This window comes from Squalius cephalus (assembly GCF_949319135.1).
Source record: "Squalius cephalus genome assembly, chromosome: 8".
Lineage (NCBI taxonomy): Eukaryota > Metazoa > Chordata > Actinopteri > Cypriniformes > Leuciscidae > Squalius > Squalius cephalus.
In genome coordinates this window covers 12390725-12409860 of record NC_137129.1, presented here as the reverse complement: position 1 = coordinate 12409860, position 19136 = coordinate 12390725, and the positions used below count along the sequence as shown (strand labels likewise).

At 37.3% G+C, this 19136-nt stretch overlaps 1 long non-coding RNA gene across 1 annotated transcript in view; it reads right to left on the bottom strand.

Moving 5' to 3' along the window:
- LOC307162701 overlaps positions 1-19136 on the bottom strand; it is a 143395-nt gene extending 124259 nt beyond the window's left edge. The window contains exon 1 of the long non-coding RNA XR_013821967.1: positions 18981-19136. This is a non-coding gene — a long non-coding RNA (uncharacterized lncRNA). The remainder of the gene's footprint in view (positions 1-18980) is intronic.

Sequence of the window (19136 nt, the reverse complement as noted above, 5' to 3'; positions counted from 1 at the left end):
ATTACATAGAGGATTCCATCTCAAGGCAGTGTGCCAAATGCATGTGTATCTGGATGCAGTACAAACTTACAATCATTCTAAAGCCTTAAAGGGATAGTTCACCCAAAAATGAAAATTCTGTCATCATTTACTCACCCTCAAGTTGTTTCAAACCTGTATGAATTTATTTTTTCTGCTAAACACAAAAGAAGATATTTTGAAAAATGTTGATGGACCCCATTGACTTTCATAGTAGGAAAAAAAAATACTATGGAAGTCAATGGGGTCCATCAACTGTTTGGTTACAGACATTTTTCAAAATATCTTCTTTTTTGTTCAGCAGAAAAAAGAAATTCATACAGGTTTGAAACAACTTGAGGGTGAGTACTGTAAATGATGACAGAATTTTCATTTTTGGGTGAACTATCCCTTTAAGATAGTAGTTAGTTACATTGATCCAAAACTGGATTAGGAAATTGACCAGATTACCAGCTGGTAGGAACTTGGCTGGACGGGTAGACCATCTTGGTCAAGCTGGTTAGGGCTGGTAAACATCTCTTCTGGTCAGACTAGAAGACTGTAGAAGACTGTCAGCTGAACACCAGCTAGGCAAGACTGGGAGACCAGCTTTATCCGCCTTAAACACTTTTGACTAGTTTAGTGTAAGGCTAAACAGTCAACCACCTTATCAAGATAATTAATCTTGGACCTACAGTAGAGTTTCTACAGTGTTGCACCAGCAAAAGTTAGGCCTACATCGTTTCAAAATCTATCTTGACCGGGCACAGTCAACACACTCTAATGGGAAATTGTAAGTATTACTGTTTTGGCAAATTGGTGGCCAATTTACATGAATATGTATGATCTCACTTATACATTTTCATACAATCTGTTTACACCACACTGGGGTGGACCTTCACGCTTACTTTTTTTTTTCCAAAAATCTGATGTTTCCATACAAATTACATTGTACGAATACATACAACATTTTTCATGAGATCGGGTTAAAATTTCATGATCAAATTTCACAAAAACACTAACTTTTTAAAAAGTTAGACTAAAAGGTGCAGTCACTTTTACCGTTGCTCAGTGAAATGTCATAGGCAAAAGAATACTGGACCATGAATTACTGGATTACAGGACTAATGACAACAAAATACACATCCAAACTTATTCTTCAGGCTACCAAACAAACCTAAATAACTGCTTTCCAAACAGCCATTTTATCATTTTGATGTACTTTTTTTGGTCGAAAGTTTGCTTTGTTTCCAAGCTATGGATCTCCACCCACACCCAGGTCACTTTGCTATTGATCGAATTCACGTGTCACAGTTCTTTGCCACCGGAATTCCATCAGGTGAAATTCCTCATCACATAGATTCCCATTGAAATAACTGGTTTTTGCCACACACATTTTTGCTGATCAATGGTCGATAAATGTGAATTGGACTACAACTGGGCCCAGTGTTGTGCAGTAAATCCGAATTATTATTATTTTTCCCTTTTAATGTTGTTGTCGCATGTTGTGTGCGTTGTGTACTACTGAATCTTTGAGTCCAAGACAAATGTCCTGAAAAAGAACAATATTCTACTAAGACTACGCTTGTTTCAAAGGAATGTCAAGCAAAAACCACTGTGAGCAGCTTGAGCACCTTAAGATGTTATGACATTGTTTTACCAGGAGGGTAGTCCAAAGGTAAAGAGCAGCAAGGACTGACCATATCTTTAGAGCACATATGCTGAAATTGATCAAAATATGGCAGTTCTCTGAGTTCACAGCTGTGCTGCCTGTCTGAGCTGGGCCAAGCTGGCAGTGGTCAACAGCTGAGGCAGAGCTGGGCACCAAAGCAGCTCTGTGACAGCCCACATTCCCCCAGCTCAACAGCCAAACACTTCTTTAAAGAGCCTGATTATGCATTCCCAGCCTTCAGCAGTATAGCGGTCCTTTAAAACGAATGACACTGGATTCTCAGCACTTAGCACTGACGTTTCTCTTCATAGATCGTGCCGCCACAGTCAGAGGAGGTCGTTTGAAGCGCATTCTCAAAGTTCCTTCACACAGCCAGTGAGCGCATAAAGAGACCACTTGACCTCATAATCAAGCTAATTAATAAAGCAAGCTTTTAGCAAAGGCACATTGTGATTAAAAAGGCAAAATGACTCGGATTTATAATGAAACTTGGTCACACGCAAATGCTAAGCGAGAAAATTTACTTAGGAATTAGCATATGAGTGCCAAGCTATTTTTACAATGAATTGTCTGCGGTTTGTGTGCCAACAGTATTTTCTAATGTACTTTCCATCACTGCTAACTGTGTACAACTGCTGTATATCCATTGCTTTAAGATACAGTAATCCTGCAAGCAGCTGCAAAGGGCTAAAAAAGCCACATGATTTGAAGCACTTGCCAGATGCCTGCCATCTTTGAGTTAAACACACATCAAAAGTTCTTCACTTAACACCCCGGAGGGGGTGGGGGGAGAGAGAGAAAGATAGAGATGGTGGGAGAAAGACAAAGAAACAGAGAGGGAAAGAAAATAATGATAATAAATGAAAGCATGTGTGTGTAAGTGTGTGGGGACAGTCAAAGGCCTGTTTTACACCATACGTACAAGCACTAAGTGAAGCAGCGGCATGACTGCAGTTGTTCTTTCACACTGATAGCATTTCAGCTAGTAGTTTTTTGTTTGTGAACGAATGACTAATTCACTTGACACTTTTTTTTTCGACTGAAGCCTCTCAGTTTTGATTTCCTGCCTTTAAAGACTGACTATGAGCAGATAGCATTCAAGTGTGATTCTATCTTCTACAGATTCAAAATGATTGTCAGCTTTGCTGAAAAAAAAGGTCAAAATTGTGTTTTTTTTCATTGTCAGAAAAAAAGGGGGGAAGTCAGCTGTGAGAGCAGTGCAGCACCCATACATTTTGTTTTTAAAACAATCTAACACCATTTATGCATTTGTAATTGCATAATTGCAGCGTAAATGCATTCATGCCACCTCTGAACTGCATAAAACAGTCAATGTAAATAAATCGAAATGCCACTTCAGATGCAGCGTCTGACACACAGTGCAAAGACGGATTGTGTTGTTGCTGGTGATTGACAAGACCCCTGTTAGTGTCTTATTCTAATTTAATTTATGGATTACATACTAATGAGAGGCAGAATCATGGTCGTTCAATTTGGCATGTTGCAGCAGCTGAGAAAATTAAGAAAAAGACATGTCTGCTTTGTTATCATTTGTGGGGACATGCTAATGATGCTTAAACACACTTTCTAGAGTCTCTTAGTATATTTGTACGCACAAATTTTAATAACGAATAAGAAGACTTGTTTTGGTGTTTGGTTGTCTCAGTGTTTGGTTGAGTGAATAATTCAGTGACTCATCATTTATAACACTCATTAAAGCAACTCACTTGACACAAAAACTAAATGAATCAGTTGGTTGAACAGTGCTTATATTGCACATCATTTTAATAATTCCCGCAGGTTTCGCGCCCACACCAAAAAGCATGTGCACCACTGATCTATATGGCGCTCTCATAAAGCTCCCTCTCAAACAGCTTGCTAGTACCAAATTGACTTTTTTTTGTGACTTATTGCACTAAAACGGTCAAACACATTCAAAATTGTCAAAATGCCCATCTTGTTGAGTATTCAGGTAAATACATTCAGTTTTACAACGTAAATAGTAAAGAGAAAACGTATGTTGTATGACAGTATATTGGATCCGCGCATACGCTCTTAAAGTGACAGCAACCTAATAACCCTGCTGCTGTCTGTCATGTTAATCAAAGAACAAGAGACAAAGAGAAAAATCACTCGCTGCTCTCGACTTTAATTCTATGCATTAATCTGCATTTAATCTTTACAATGAAAACTACCCAGTGTTATTTTACATTTGATTACTTTCATTTCTGTAGTATTTACCTGAATACTACTGTTAGACCCACCTGAAAATCTCAAAGCCATGTTTATTTCATTTGCCTCTTTATTCTATTGTATTTATTTGTGCTATCATGATAGGCAATTTGTTTAGGCATATTTGTTCTTATATTATTAATGACGTTTCACCTGTCTTTTTTTTTTGGTAAATGTAGTTCTCTGTGTAAGTTATTACAACAAAATTACACAAATTATCAAACATTATCTATTAACAAATTATTTTTATGGTGGTATACATGCAGTTTTCCCCCTGGTATCGTAAATAGATTTTTCAAGGTATCGTCTCAAAGTTGGAAATTCCAGTATCGTGACAACACTACTACAGAACAGTTGCTCTACAAAAAGAAAAAAAAAAGATTTCTAGGTCAGCCAGAAATTATAAAATCGTAATCAGAAGTTAAAACCTGCTTGAACTTGACTGTCATGAAATCAAACTTACATGAGAGCACTTTTAGATTCACCATTGGCCAAGCATTCACATCTGCAGTTGCATCATTGCAAGTATGTTTATGGCCAAAGTGTATGAGGGTGACAGGAAGTTTGAGGGCACTTTAGGTCCTGAGAGTCTTCTTTAAAAGACACTGTATTAAAGTCAATGCTAAGAACAGGAAGTCAGGTGATAAAAAATAAATAAATAAAAAAACCCGCTCAGTCAATACACCTCAGACAAGCATACGTGAACAGAGAGAGAAAATAGGTTAGTCACAGAACGCTTAGTCACAGCTTTGAGCTGGGCCGCCACACACGGCGAAATAGATTTGGTTGTGGTTCCTGGCACAATGAGGTCTTTCACATGCTGCCCTGAGGGTGGTCCACTTTGGCCGATCCTATCAAGCGGCCCTCCACAGTGAGATATCTGACCAGTCACCATGACAACAACCTATCAAACACAGAGTGCTCACACAGGTGTGTCAAGCCACACAGGTGCTTTCGGTTGGAGAATAGAGAGGGGTCATGGGAAAGGATGGAAAAAGAGTTTCTAAAGACAGAAGTATACAGTGAAAGTCTAGTAAGAAAGCACAAAACAAGATTGTACCAGTCTTTATAAATGTACCCACCGCTTTCTGTGATCTGTGGCCTCGCAGGGGAGCCGATGACGTAACATGTATGTAAAGGTCAGATCTATAAGGGAATTACTCACTCACACATACAGTACAAGCGTGCACGCACACACACACGCACAGACACACACCTTCAAACAGGACATTTGATTTATCCATGCACAACAAAAAAAACATGTAGGCTAGTTAAAAAAAACGTATTTTTCTCTTTGCAAATCGTCTCATACGGAACAGAATACAGAAACTAGATCTCCACGAGTCAAACTTGAGGCCCGGGAGGGGGTCGGCAGATCATTTTTGAGAAAACTAAATATTTATATAAATATTATTCAATGCTATTATTGTTATGTTCAGTGCTACCTTTTTTAAGCGCATTTACAGAACTTACTGATCACTGATTTATTCTGCTTTTCACAATTAGTCAGAAATAATGTGATAAATCCCAAACGTATTTATTCTACGGACCGCACTAGTTTCTAAACAGTCAAATATAAAAACTGTAAAATAAATGTTTATATTTCTTATATCACTTTAACAGGGGCTGAAAAGAGATACACTGTCAACATACAAAATAAATATTGCCCAGATAATATTTTAATTTAGTATATTTAATTAAAATATAGTAACAATATGAATGTCATACAATACTTTATAAAGGTGATTCAAATATCACTCTTAATATTTTCACACACTGTATAAATAGGCCTTTATTCAAGAAAATATACAGCTGCCTGTATATTTTGGAGCCATTGCAATTTCTGGGGGACCTTGACATCAAAAAGTCTGTCCCAGACCGAAATTAAATTAAAATGTAGAACAAATTGAGACTTTTTCTTTCTCTCCACTCTCCACTAGAGTTTTCAAAGTAATCCCATTCCCAACAATGTTTTTAACACTTTTTTTTTTTGCCAACATATTTGTCAGATTTGCCAACAACAAGTCATCTGAAATCAAGGGTTACGAATACAATATAAACTCAAATATTTCTCATCAAATTTTCAATAGCAAATTATCCAAGCTGTCCTTTCTACATTCATCTTTTAGCAGTCTAATTTGTATTATATTTCTCCTAAGGAATTTAAGGAGAAACATCTGAGATGAGGTTAATTCTTAACTGAGTAATTCATTAATTCCATTAAGCTATGCAAGCGCAACATCAGAGGGATAAAAATTTCTCCTGGGCTCAGTTGCTACCATGTTTGTTGATGTCTCCTTTTACTAGCAAGTCATCTTATGAAACAAGACCTATTTGAAAGGCTGAAATGAAGAAAGCAGAGGGCTTTTAAGTTGCAGATTATGTTACGACCTGTCACAGGAAAAGAACCAGATATAAACGTATGCCTTGCTTAGCATCAAACCCATGAGCGTGGGGTAGATGAAACCGGTAGCATGCTGAGAATTGTGCATGTGCTAAAGTGAGAGGAGGTGGGTGTGCTCCTTTCCTTGCATGTGTGAGGTGGCCAGAAAGTTGTGTATTTTTGTTTAAAGTCGGTGCCCAAGTAAAACATAAAGGCATCATTACTCGTGTGGACCCTTGCTGAATGAGAAACCTCCCCGCATGAGCACTGAGGCCGCCTTATGGATAACATACGTCTGCGGCGGAAAAGGGAGGTATAGAGAGCTATGAAATGAAAATAAAAGCTGCGAATCAATAATCATGTTTGACAACGGCAACTGACTGGAACTGGAAATATTTCAGAGAGGAACGCAAGTGTGCGAGATGCAGCAGTTCACAGGGTGTGTTTTGTCAAAGGCGGCCACTGTTACCGCTGCCAAAAGTTGCATTCCACCCCCAGACTGGACGGCTTTAGGATCTGCACTCAGGCAGGAGGGGGGGGTTTGGTGATTTTCATCATACTTCACTAACGCTCTGTGTTTAGATACCGTCAGAATTAATGAGGAACATGTCCACCTTGCACATACATCAAACATCTAGTCCATACATCAAACCACAGGCTAGGAAAATAAATGCTGACTTATCATACGACGGCTCAAGTTCTTTCTAGTTTCTCCCCAGAAAGCAATACATATTCCCTCAAATATGTGGTTATTTTGAACTTCAAGAAATTTTATATAGATGTTTTAAACAACTGACTGAAGCTGAAAGTCTTGAGCACAGAATAGCGCTGTAGGTTGTGCCCTCACAACACTTTATTTAGCTGAATTCCAACACTGCAAGTGAGAAAGTTTGTGTATGTGTTTCTGCCCAGTCAGCCCAATGTCAAAAAGAAATGATGTGCATGCAAGGAATCAGCCAGTGGATTAGACCACACTTTCAACTATGCTGCTCTCCCTCTCTTAGAGTGCATGTACAGTATGTTTTAGAAGAGATCGGGTTGACTATAAGTCATCATCATATATACTTGTAAAATTTTTGTAAAATAATTGTAAAAGCATGTACGTGTATGTCAGAGTGTGTTTGTATTTCTAATTTATGGGGACAAGTTTGCCCTCAGATGAGAACCAATTCTGAAAAACCTTAAGGGAATTTCCACAAAAGTGGTTCATTAATAAAGTAAATAAGGATTAGAACTTTTAAATATAAAGAATTATCGGTATCTCCCAAAATGTTCATATCTCTCACCCTAGTAGGAACTGCAGGGGGTTCGTAAATTGATGAAAAGCTAATAATGAATTAAATCTTAAAGGCACACTATGTAATTTTTCGCCACTGGAGGTCGTTTATTCATAAAGGCGTAGCTTGATGATGCCTTGATTTCATGCAATCATGGGAGTTGCTGTCTTCCCCTCTACAGCCGGTGGAGAATACAACGGGACTCGGGCAGGAATCTTATTCATGGATGACCGGTAATGTATTAAGATTTATTAACGTTACGAAAGCCGTTGGAGCTGAACGAGGCCGCTGGAGCGATTGCTAATGAAAGACAAGCACGACACACAGCTCGAGACTAGTGGATCTTTTATTATGCCGCAGACTGCTCCGCTTCTTCCGGTCATGCATATGTGGGGTAACACAACGCTGTTTTATCATATTAGATACATTTGAGTGTGTTGAAAGTTGTTATAATGCTACTCTGCATTTGCTCAGGGCAGCTACTATATGAGACACTTGTTGCACACTGCAGTGAGCTAGATCGATATTAGGCATGGTAAATATGGTACTCGCGGTAATTCAAGAAAACGAGATTTAAACAAAAAGACTAACTGTGTAACAATTATTTTTGTTGTTGTTGTTGTTGATGAATGTATCCAAACAGTTGCTCATCTGTCTAATAAAACACATCATAAAATAAAGCGACTTTGGTGTTTCGAGGAAATCAAGATTTTTAAAATATTTTCAAATAAAAACACAAAAAAGACTTTCCTTGTTTGTGCTGTATTTAATTATAGCTGCCTAACTAGTAGCAGTTCTTGTGTCCGCAATTCCACAAAACTGGTAGACTTTCCAATATATATTAGCAATAGGCTTTTTTAGAAAGGAAATTTTAAAAGATAAAAGTTAGGAGAATTAGGGAGAATCATTGAATTATGAATAATTTGCTGCCATTTTGTGAATATTAAGTAATCATGTAATCCAAAAAACGTAACTGTAGTCTGATTACGAGTATTTTAAAATGCAATATAACCTAATTACAAGTAGGCCTATTTAATTTCCATAATGTGATTACGTAATCCAGATTACATTTACTACCCAACACTGTCTGTGTGTGTGTGTGTGTGCGTGCGTGCGTGCGTGCGTGCAGGGAAGAAGGATTTTCCATAGTCTCAGACCATCATCAGTTTGTATCAGAGAGCTCCATGAACTGATGTCAGATGACGGAGACATACAAAATGAGCAGTGCTGTGGGTCCTAAGGACCAGGAGCAAAAGCCACTGGTACAGACACTACAATGTCAACATACTCCATCAAAATGACTAATGGCCTAGCACCACGTTTCATTATTTTTCATAGATCAAGTCAACATGACTGAGCTGGACTTGTCCAGGCTGAGTAAATGCAGCTTGATCTCCAACTAGTCACCTAGAGGAGTACAACATGAGTACAAACTGTTCACAGTACAGCGCTGTGAATCAAAGATTTAATGTGTGGCCGAGTTCCTTGAGGTCATAAACCTCATCAATGCTAAAGTAAACTTTGTATTAAGTAGAGCTCGGTTTGTCCCCTTTAGCTAGTAAGCAATCAGCTATGACTGCACTTACTTCAGAGCACATGAGTCGTAGTTGGCCATTACACACTCTGTGCTGAAAACCCAACAGTGATGCATTAGATTCTTATAATAAAAGCACAGTGCACCATTCTAACACCCTTGATTGGTACCTTTTATAAAAGCACAAGTCTGCCACATGAATTTAGACACTTAATGAGACAGGATTCTCTTTGCACACCACAGTTAGAAAGGGATTAATTAAAGAAAAGACAAGTAAAAAGGGTAAATGGCGCCAACACTCTTCAGATTCTCTAAGAGAAGTCGGCGGAACTGCAGCATTAGGAATACAAATGTTAAAGCCGACTGAAGAACAACTCCATCCAATACTGTCAGCACAGACTCCATGAGAAGTTTTAAAACCAATTAGTGAATATTGATGAAGCAACTGAAGGTATTAGGTACCACTAATGAATTAAAGGCTAGGAGCTTAAGACCATTATTTCCAAAGTAAAAGGCTCCACTGACAAACCACTACAAGCACTGCACTTCACAAGTGACAGATTTAGCACTTCTTTTTACACACAAATTCTTAATTACTTTATATGAGTAGAGCGCAGATGACTATGGCTACATTCACACTGCAGCCAAATGCAGTCCATATCTTTTTTTATTCCCCCCCTTTTTTTTTTTTTTTTTTTTTTTTTTTTAAATAATGACATTTCACACTGAATGTCATATTAAAGTGTATTATGAAATATGTTATGTTGGTTTCATATGGTTTTGAAAAAAAAACTTTTATACCATTTTATTATTATTTATTAATATATTATTTAAAAAAAAAAACTTTAATAATAATTATTATTAGCTGTTAATATAAACATTATTTGTGGTGCTAATAATATTATTATATTATTATATTAAATTATTATTATGCGGTTATACTATAACAAATTATGACAAACAACTTAAGACTTTCTTTTTAAGAATTTCATCCATTTAATTTGTCTTCATTATATCATTAGGGCTGCTGTTATGATTTAAAATTCAGTAATTATTAATTAAGAAGAAGATGGGTATTCAAGTCATTGCATGCACAAAATGATATGGGTGGTTGCCCTGCACGCATAATAAACAAACTACAGCTGGTCCAAAACGCAGCAGCTAGAGTTCTTGCTAGAACCAGGAAGTATGACCATATTAGCCCGGTTCTGTCAACACTGCATTGGCTCCCTATTAAATATCGTATACATTTTAAAATATTGCTGATTACTCACAAAGTACTAAATGGTTTAGCTCCCCAGTACTTGAGCGAGCTCTAAACGCATTATAGTCCTTCACATCTATTGCAATCTCAAAACTCTGGCCAGTTGATAATACCTAGAATATCGAAATTGACTGCTAGCGGTAGATCCTTTTCCTATTTAGCACCTAAACTCTGGAACAGTCTTCCTAACATTGTCTGGGAAGCAGACACACTCTGTCAGTTTAAATCTAGACTAAAAACACATCTCTTTAACCTTGCATACACATAGAAAATTATACATTCATATTATTCAAATCAGTTAAATGATTATTAGGCTGCATAAATTAGATCAGCCAGAAACGGGAACACTTCCTATAACACCTGATGTACTCGTTACATCATAAGAAGAATGACATCTACGCTAATGTTAGTCTTTCTGCTTATTCCGAGGATTAATGTAATCAGCTGGATCCAGGCCGTATCCAGATCAGATGGTGGACCTGCGCCTAGACACGACCACAACGCATGATGTAGTCAGCCGGATCCGGGCCGTATCCAGACCAGATCGAGGACCTAGACATGACCACAACGCATCCCTGAAGTGTCAGCAGGGACTGTGTCAACTAGACTCTCCCCTGTGAAGGCCTCATCGACACAACAGCCATCGGGAAGGATCCTCAACAAACCCATCTCCATACTGGCGTGATCTTCAGCCAGATGGAACTGGATAATATTCTGATTGTTCCAAACCAGTCTGACTTCTGACCTGTAATGCTGCCTGAATCATAATCATACACTGTTCGTTCATTGGCCAGAGGAGAACTGGCCCCCTGACTAAGCCTGGGTTCTCCCATGGTTTTTTCTCCATTCTGCCACCTGATGGAGTTTTGGTTCCTTGCCACCGTCACCTTTTTCCACCTTTGTTGCCATTGGCTTGGCTTGCTTAGTTGGGGACACTTAAATTTAATTTAATATTCAACAATAATATTGATCTGCCTGCATTGCCACTATTATACAAGAACTGAACTGAGCTGGACAATGACATCACAGTTTACTCCAGAGCGGCTATATATCTCCACTCTGGAGTAAACCGTAATGTCATTGTCCAGCTCAGTATAGTTTATGAACTAAATTAATAACTTATTTAAAACAAAAATGAAACATCACTAAACTTACTTAAGCTAGACTGTGATGCTATTTTCTTCTGGAAACAAACTTTTTGCATTATTTTCCTGTTATCTCTGTAAAGCTGCTTTGAAATAATCTGTATTGTAAAAAGCCCTATATAAATAAATGTGACTTGACTTGACAAAAGAAATTGGTCAATTTGGCTTGCGGTGTAAACATAGCCATATACTGTATACGTAGGGTCTTTAGGGTGTTTTTCCACACCAGTGCATGTATGACATATCTTAAGTCTTAAGACAAGGAATTTCACTGACCCTAAACAAAAGAGTAATAAGTCTTGAATATGTAGTTCTTAATGGCCACAATGTCTCAGACACTTTGTGTATATTGACCGAGATGCTTCCAACAAACCAAGCAATGGCTCTCTCTCACAGTAATGCACTGTCCCCATTTAACCTTCATTTGTGTAAAGACATAATGCACATTTGGTTCTAAGCTGTCTTGAACACCAGCTGACTGGATGGGGGTCAGGAAAGAGAGTAGAACAATCCACACCCTAACTAGTGGAGCGGCCTCCTGCAGATTGTGAACTGTCAGTACTGAAACACCCTCCGCCTACTTGCTCTAATGAATCTGCTAGAATTCACAGGCACATTGGCAGATGTTCCAAAGGTCTGCCACTCTCTCATTTGTGCCGCCCACCTCAAAGCTCTCGTTTCAGATCTTACTCTCATAATCAGAGTCTTCTCATCTTTTCTAAACCACCGCACATTAGCTAAAAACTTCTCATGGGAAAACATCTCTCACCTTCCAGTTTACGCAGCTCAGACATGGAAGAGTTCCTTGTCAATACAGTGTTCAAAGGTGATTTCTGCAAACTGCGAGTTTAGATTGCAGTGAAGACCATTTAGTCTCTCAGTCTCCACCATGTGAAATGTTCTCAGTGACTGGGTCTCATGTAGTCCCGGAACATTATTCAATCCTCTCTGAACCATGTGGAACTGCTTAAACACAAACACACACACAGTGTGTAAAGCCAATCTCCAACTGTCACAGGACATTGACCTTCATCCTCAAGTGCAATATACAGTGATTGCTTTCACAGATGTGTTCTGTAGTAACAAAACTTATAAAGAAAGTTCCAGCAACTCATTGCCTTTCAGTTTATCTCTAATTGTCACCTTATCACATCCCATAATTTACATTCAATTGTCTATAACTAGCCCTGCAATGCATGGAATAAAACTCTAATCTCTAAAAATATGATATTCCATTCAATTAATTAGTCAAAAATAAACAATATAAAATATTTCTGCATCTTGTGGTTGTTTTTGAGCCAGTCACCTGAGCCTGTAATATTAATCACACTCTTAAATATAAAGGTTGCAAAAGGAGGTTTTCACAGCAATGTCAAAGACTATTCATTTTAGGTTCACCAAAGAACCGTTTAGTGAACAGTTCATAAAGAAAACACCCTTTATTCTTAAATCTAAAGAACATTGTATTAATAAAAATGCTAACTTTTTGTGCAATGAAAAGGTTCAGTGGATTTTAAAGGTTTTTCATGGAACCATCAATGCCAATAAAGAACCTTTATCTTTAAAGGCCTTTTCACACCAACGACGATACCTAAAGGTATATTTCTAAAAATCGTTCTAAGTATAAAAGAATAGCAGACTGCACATCACGACTTATGATAACGGCACAGGAGGAGGATATCATTGGAATCACATTCAGAATTATTTTTTTTCCAGCTGATGAATGATAAAAACACTGACAGCCAATCAGAATCCACCAGACTTTAAAGAGCTCGAGAATTTAAAGCGGCAGACGCCAAAACTGCAGCGCGCGCTTAGAATAAACAGAACGTTATCATCTGCTGATGTGGATGCTAATATAGTTATCATTATAGTTTTAGTTATTCTTGCTGTAAACGGGCCTTAACGGGCCTATAACGTTTAATGCAGCAGACAGGGAAAAAAAAGTTAATTTTATTCCATAGTTAATTTCAGTGTTATTTTAACATTTATATACCATTGTTATTTATCAATCTATTTGAAATAGTTTTTTTATTTTATTATTATTATTTTATTTTTTATTTTATTTATTTTTATTTATTTATTTTTATTTATTTATATATATATATATATATATATATATATATATATATATATATAAAAATTTCTTTTTTGTTTTAACTTATTTTTAATTCCGTTTTTAGTCATTTTAGCACTTCACCACCTTTTAAGTTTTCATATTTTATTTAAGCTTTATTTCAATTACAGAAAACGATTTTTAATAGTTTATTAACATAACACTAATCCATTCCATGCTTTAAGAGCCCTCTAAAATAACTGCACACTTTGTTTGTAAAATAATCAGATACTTACAAAAAGTATGGAGATTACATTTTTAATTAATTAATTAAAAAGCCTACAATAAAATACCAAAAATATATAGTGCACATACAACTGCCATTTTGTAGAGCACAGAGATTAAATATATGAATCTATTTAATATTAAACAGATTAATTTAGTACAGTAATGCATGCTGAAAATTGCACAGGCGAGAAATAAAGTATGAAATCTTGTGAGCCCACAAGCTACAAAACAGCCAAAGTGCCAAACCACAGAAATTTATCTCATTCAGCTCAAATTACATTTTCTACAGGAGTCGACTAATATGGAAAAAGGAATAGCAGAGGAATGAATTCAAGAAAACAGAAGTAATATGTAGGTGTCAGGGTGTGAGTGAGAAGCAGCAATGGAAAACAGGCAAGAAGAGGAAGAGGAGGGGAGGTTATTCTGGGTGGAACAAGGAAGCTTGGATGTTGTGTGCCAATCTGAACCATAAAGGGATTTTCTGATGAGAAAGCAGGAGAGAGGATGGGAAAAGAGAGGATAGGAGACTTCACAGTACAGTAACATCTGTGATGCATTTGCATTGAGCTGCGAATAGAGCACCAGGTTCATGTGTTCCTTGTGTGCTGGAGAGCAATTTGCAACAGTCTCACTGCTCAGGATATCTACACAGTCAAATTTAATACTTTATAGACCTGAACAAATAAAATTAATACTGTACTGTATGCACCAAGACTTACAATGGCGTTAAATTTGATCAAAGTGAATTTAAGATCTTTAACGCATTCCCTGCCAGCATTTTTTTTGTTTTATTATTTGCCAGCCACCGCCAGCATTTTTGTTAATTTTCTCAAACATTTCATGCCCCCCAAATATTTTGTTGTATGAATATCTGAACATACAATATACCAAAAGAAATAACAGAGCCTCTGCTTTTAAGCAAAATAAATAAAATAAATTCTTGCTTCATGCATTCTTTTTTAACAACACTTGAATGTGATTCAGAGCAATTATCAAAACAGATCAGAGTATAGATTGCGTCCATCAACGTCCCCAAGGCTTGCACAGTTATTATGTACATTTATTTGTGGGTGCAACATTTCATTCGGTAACCTTATAAGAAGTTTTGATTTATATGCAGTTTAATGTTTGATTAGCACGCTTACAACGCTTCTGCTTCGCCTGTGTTACAATCCGGAGATTCTGTACTCTTTCAGAGGATGCATAACAGTGAGAAAATGGCAAAATTCCATCAATGGTGAGGAAGCGTTGGGTCATAAATGACGGAAAATTCCGTCAATAGCAGGGAAAGAGTTTAGGCCTTGCCTGCTGCACTGTAAAAAATGAATGTAACTTTAAAGACTGTAAAAATGCTACAGTAAAAATTGGTTAACAGTAAGTTCCCTTATGTTTTACCATGGTGTTCTGTATTTAACATTGTGCACCTTGGCTTCTATATATTAGCATTTACCTCAGCTCGTTGAAAAGCTATTTGTGATTAACTACCACCTGTGATGTACTTGTGATTATCTCTTACCATATACGTTTATATGGTGGTTGTTATAGATGTTAAAGATACAAAACAGATTTTAATAGCAGAATGGCCTTGCTAAATCAACAGAAAGGGGCAGTTGGATTTATGTCAATTACTATTTTAAATTGTAAAATGTACAGTGTTTCATTTTACTGTATTTTTACAGAATTATTCTGCAACCACAGCTGTTTTTTAGTTGTTGTTGTAAAATTACAATTATTTTTCTCCTTAGTTAGGCCCTGCATGATAAACATAAGCATTAAATAGAGCAATATACTCAGAAAGGCCTGTCTCAGCTCCATTGAAATACCCTATGGGGAACCAGATGTGCCCTTCAGTCCCTCCAAATGCGCAAAAGTGTGAAGAACGTAGAGCAGCTCCACTTCAAAACAACATATTTAATCATAAACTCTTGCAGAAAAAAGCACCGACGCACAGTCGTGACGCAAAGCTACCCTTCAGCATATGTGCGCATTCAAACCACACATAAACATGTCATAAACTTCTACCAGTTGCTCCCAGTCAGAAACCGACAGCTTGTCACATGAGAGTGCTGGAGAACTTCAGAAGTGGTGTGGCTGGGCAGAGCCTGTGGAGCCCTGCCTGCGCATCCCTACAGTTTAGCACCGTCAGCAAATTCACACTCTGTTTCGAGACAGTAAAACATCAGGCTTTCTTGGCTGCATGGAGAGCGATAGAAGGGGAGTAAGTAAATCAAAGCATATGCTGACAGAAACTCACTCTAATTTCAAAGGCCTCTACCACGATCTTGACAAGGCCCTAAGATACCAAACTATTAAAAAACATAAGGGGGTGCCAAAACAACCGCTGTGATGCTGGGAAGAAAATGAATGCTGCGGATGATGCCTGATGTCACGGCGCAGCCGGAGAGCTTTTACTCCGAAAAAACTCTGAGATCTGAAATTAATTTCTAAAACAATGACCCTTGTGCTGAACAGATGCATAACTACACTGGAAGCCATAGGGAGGCGATGCAGTTCTCAGGCACGGAAGCGTTTTCAGGTTCATCTCCCTCATCCTAAAGCACGTCTGAGAGCTAGAAGGTGTCTATTTACCTTTCCACTAAGGAGACAGAAGTGGGCTCATGAGTTTAAGACAATAGAGCTGCCAGAACCAGCGTTCGCTCCTCTGTACCTACCTCACACACACACACACTATGATTTATGGGTAGTAATTACTTCACTGCCGGTGACATCATCTCACCACGCTTCCCGCACAAAAGTGACTAATTAGCTGTGCTGTCTTCTGATGCCTGCAATGTCTTTTTTTTTTCTCCTGTTTTTTTGTATGGAAGACAAGGCATGTCAAAACAAGACATTTCAACAACCCAAGGCAACACAGCTATCTCTGTAGCAACCTTTCGAAGCAGGCATACATTATACACCATGTCTGTCGCTCTCTCACACACATACACAAACAGTGTCTCTAAACCCCTGCAGACAGCCTCTAAACAGTTTACTTGGAGAACAAATTCAGTGATGGGTAGAAGTTTCCAGCTGATCCCCTTGTCAGTTTCAAAAAAGACAAAGGACGCGTTTGAAATCGCTCCATATACCCTTATACAGTGCAGTATTTGAGGGGACAACCAATTGTAGTGGCGTCCAAAATCATAGTGGACATGATCAAGGGCATCCCACAATGCACCTCAATAATGAGTGTATAACTGATGCACAGAATACACCATTCACTGTGAGAAAGAATTCTCGACGGAAGATATCCAGGGTCCAAATTCACTAACTAATTTTCTTTCACTGGACTATTTTAATGGAATAAAGCAGGGAAAAAGTATAATGAGGGCAGATTTTAGATACAGCCAGAAAGTATTTATAGACTTTGTGGTTGGCTGCATCCGAAAGCATAGGTAATGACAACGTTTGCACACGAAGGTACATCACGAAAGTGATACATTTGGTGATAAATGAGTTAATATTGAACCACTTCAATAGTAATGTCTCACTAGAAATGACATCAAAAGTGGGAAAAGTTGCTCAAAAAACATGCATGACCACCAACTGCGACTTTCAGATGCCATCTATATTTTTTAGCTCAACTGTCACAGAATAGAATGCACGGGAATGTGGGATAACAAAGGCAGAGAAGGATACATGCTGCCTTCAAAAATGGTTTAGATGAATCTCAGGAGACAGGAAATGAAGCTAACTATTGGATTCAGACATGCCTTGGAATGTATCCTCCGAAGGTAGCATTTTTATCCTTTCATACACAGCCGTTGTCAAATGTTTCTGCGTCATGTTCATAGTCAATGTGATAAACAACACTGAGATCTGACACCTGTGAGAGCTAACTTCATGAATGCATCAACAATCAGCTGGTTAACAGCAAAAAAGAAAAGTGAAATTAGTTTTGAGAAAAGGCCAATCGGTTTGATATTTTGATAACTAATGCAATGGCATTCATGCATTGTAAAATGTGGCTTTAAGTGTCCAAATGATTTTCTCTCTTGGTGTTATAGCTACAGATCTTTCTGTATTGCACATTATTCCATTCTTATTTTTCAGAAAAGGTTGCTTGTGTCGCATTTAATCAATATCAAAATAGTTATCTATTGTATATCATTCACAAGTGGGGAAAAAAAAAAAATCACTCTCTGTAACACTGAACAACAAGGGTGACCTATGACTTTAAAAGGACCAGGAACACCTGTAGTCATCACCACATATTGTACTGCACAACCAGTGACCTCAACATGATTTCATGTCTCTGAAAAGATGCACCAGTGAGAATGAAATACTTCGAAAAAAACATCCCAAAATGCTTTCTCTGAGATTGAAACATTTATTAAGCATTAATAGATTTCCCCTGCAATTAAACTTGCCATTGCACTTTCTAATACTATAACTCACTGTGATTTTTATTTATTTATAAAACAACCTTACAACCTCTCCAACTTTCACTTTTTATAACGCTTTTTTTCTTGATTAAAATAAATTAATGTATGTCAAAATAATAAACTTTAATCATATTTCAATTATGATGAACTGTTTAAAAATAGAATAGTTTGACTGTCTAGTTTAAATGTAATTATTGTGACGAGTTAAATGGATGGAAACATAGATAATAATATAATCATGACAATATAGATAGTAGCCTAATCTAATTATGAAAAAAATACATTGAAGATTGTCACTTTTTTTTTTTTTTTTTTTTTTTTTTTTTTGCAGAATTGCTAAATAGAATTCGTGAAAAACAATCTACCTGTTGCTAACCTAGTTCTTGTCAAAATCTTGATTAACACTCAAGATAATAATAATAATATATTATTATAAAGTTTAGGAGAGATGGACCAAAATGTGTGGGTTCATTCTTTGTTGATTATTCCTCGTGTCAATCGTGGTGGTGAGTAAATACAATTCCCAAAGAGCTTCTTAAAATCAAAGGCCAGGTTAATGAAAAGTCATCCAGTACTGATATTCCATTCGGTTACTGTGTTCTCATCCCACTATCGTGTGGCCAAGTGAAGTTTGTGACCAGTCAGTTCATTACAAGATGAACAAAGGAATACTCCACTCCCCCTTTGTGCTCAACTTTGAGAGCAGACGCACCAAAACTCCCGCTAAAATATTGCAAAATCATTTACCTATGTCAGGAAGTCATCTTCGAAGAATTTTATCTAAAACTTGTTTAAGTCCATAGATGCGTGATCCCGTTTTATCGTTGTAATCCAAAAGCGTAAAACTTTCAGCGTTCAGATGTTTGGCTTGTATTGATGATAGTGCATTGTCTGCACGTGCTT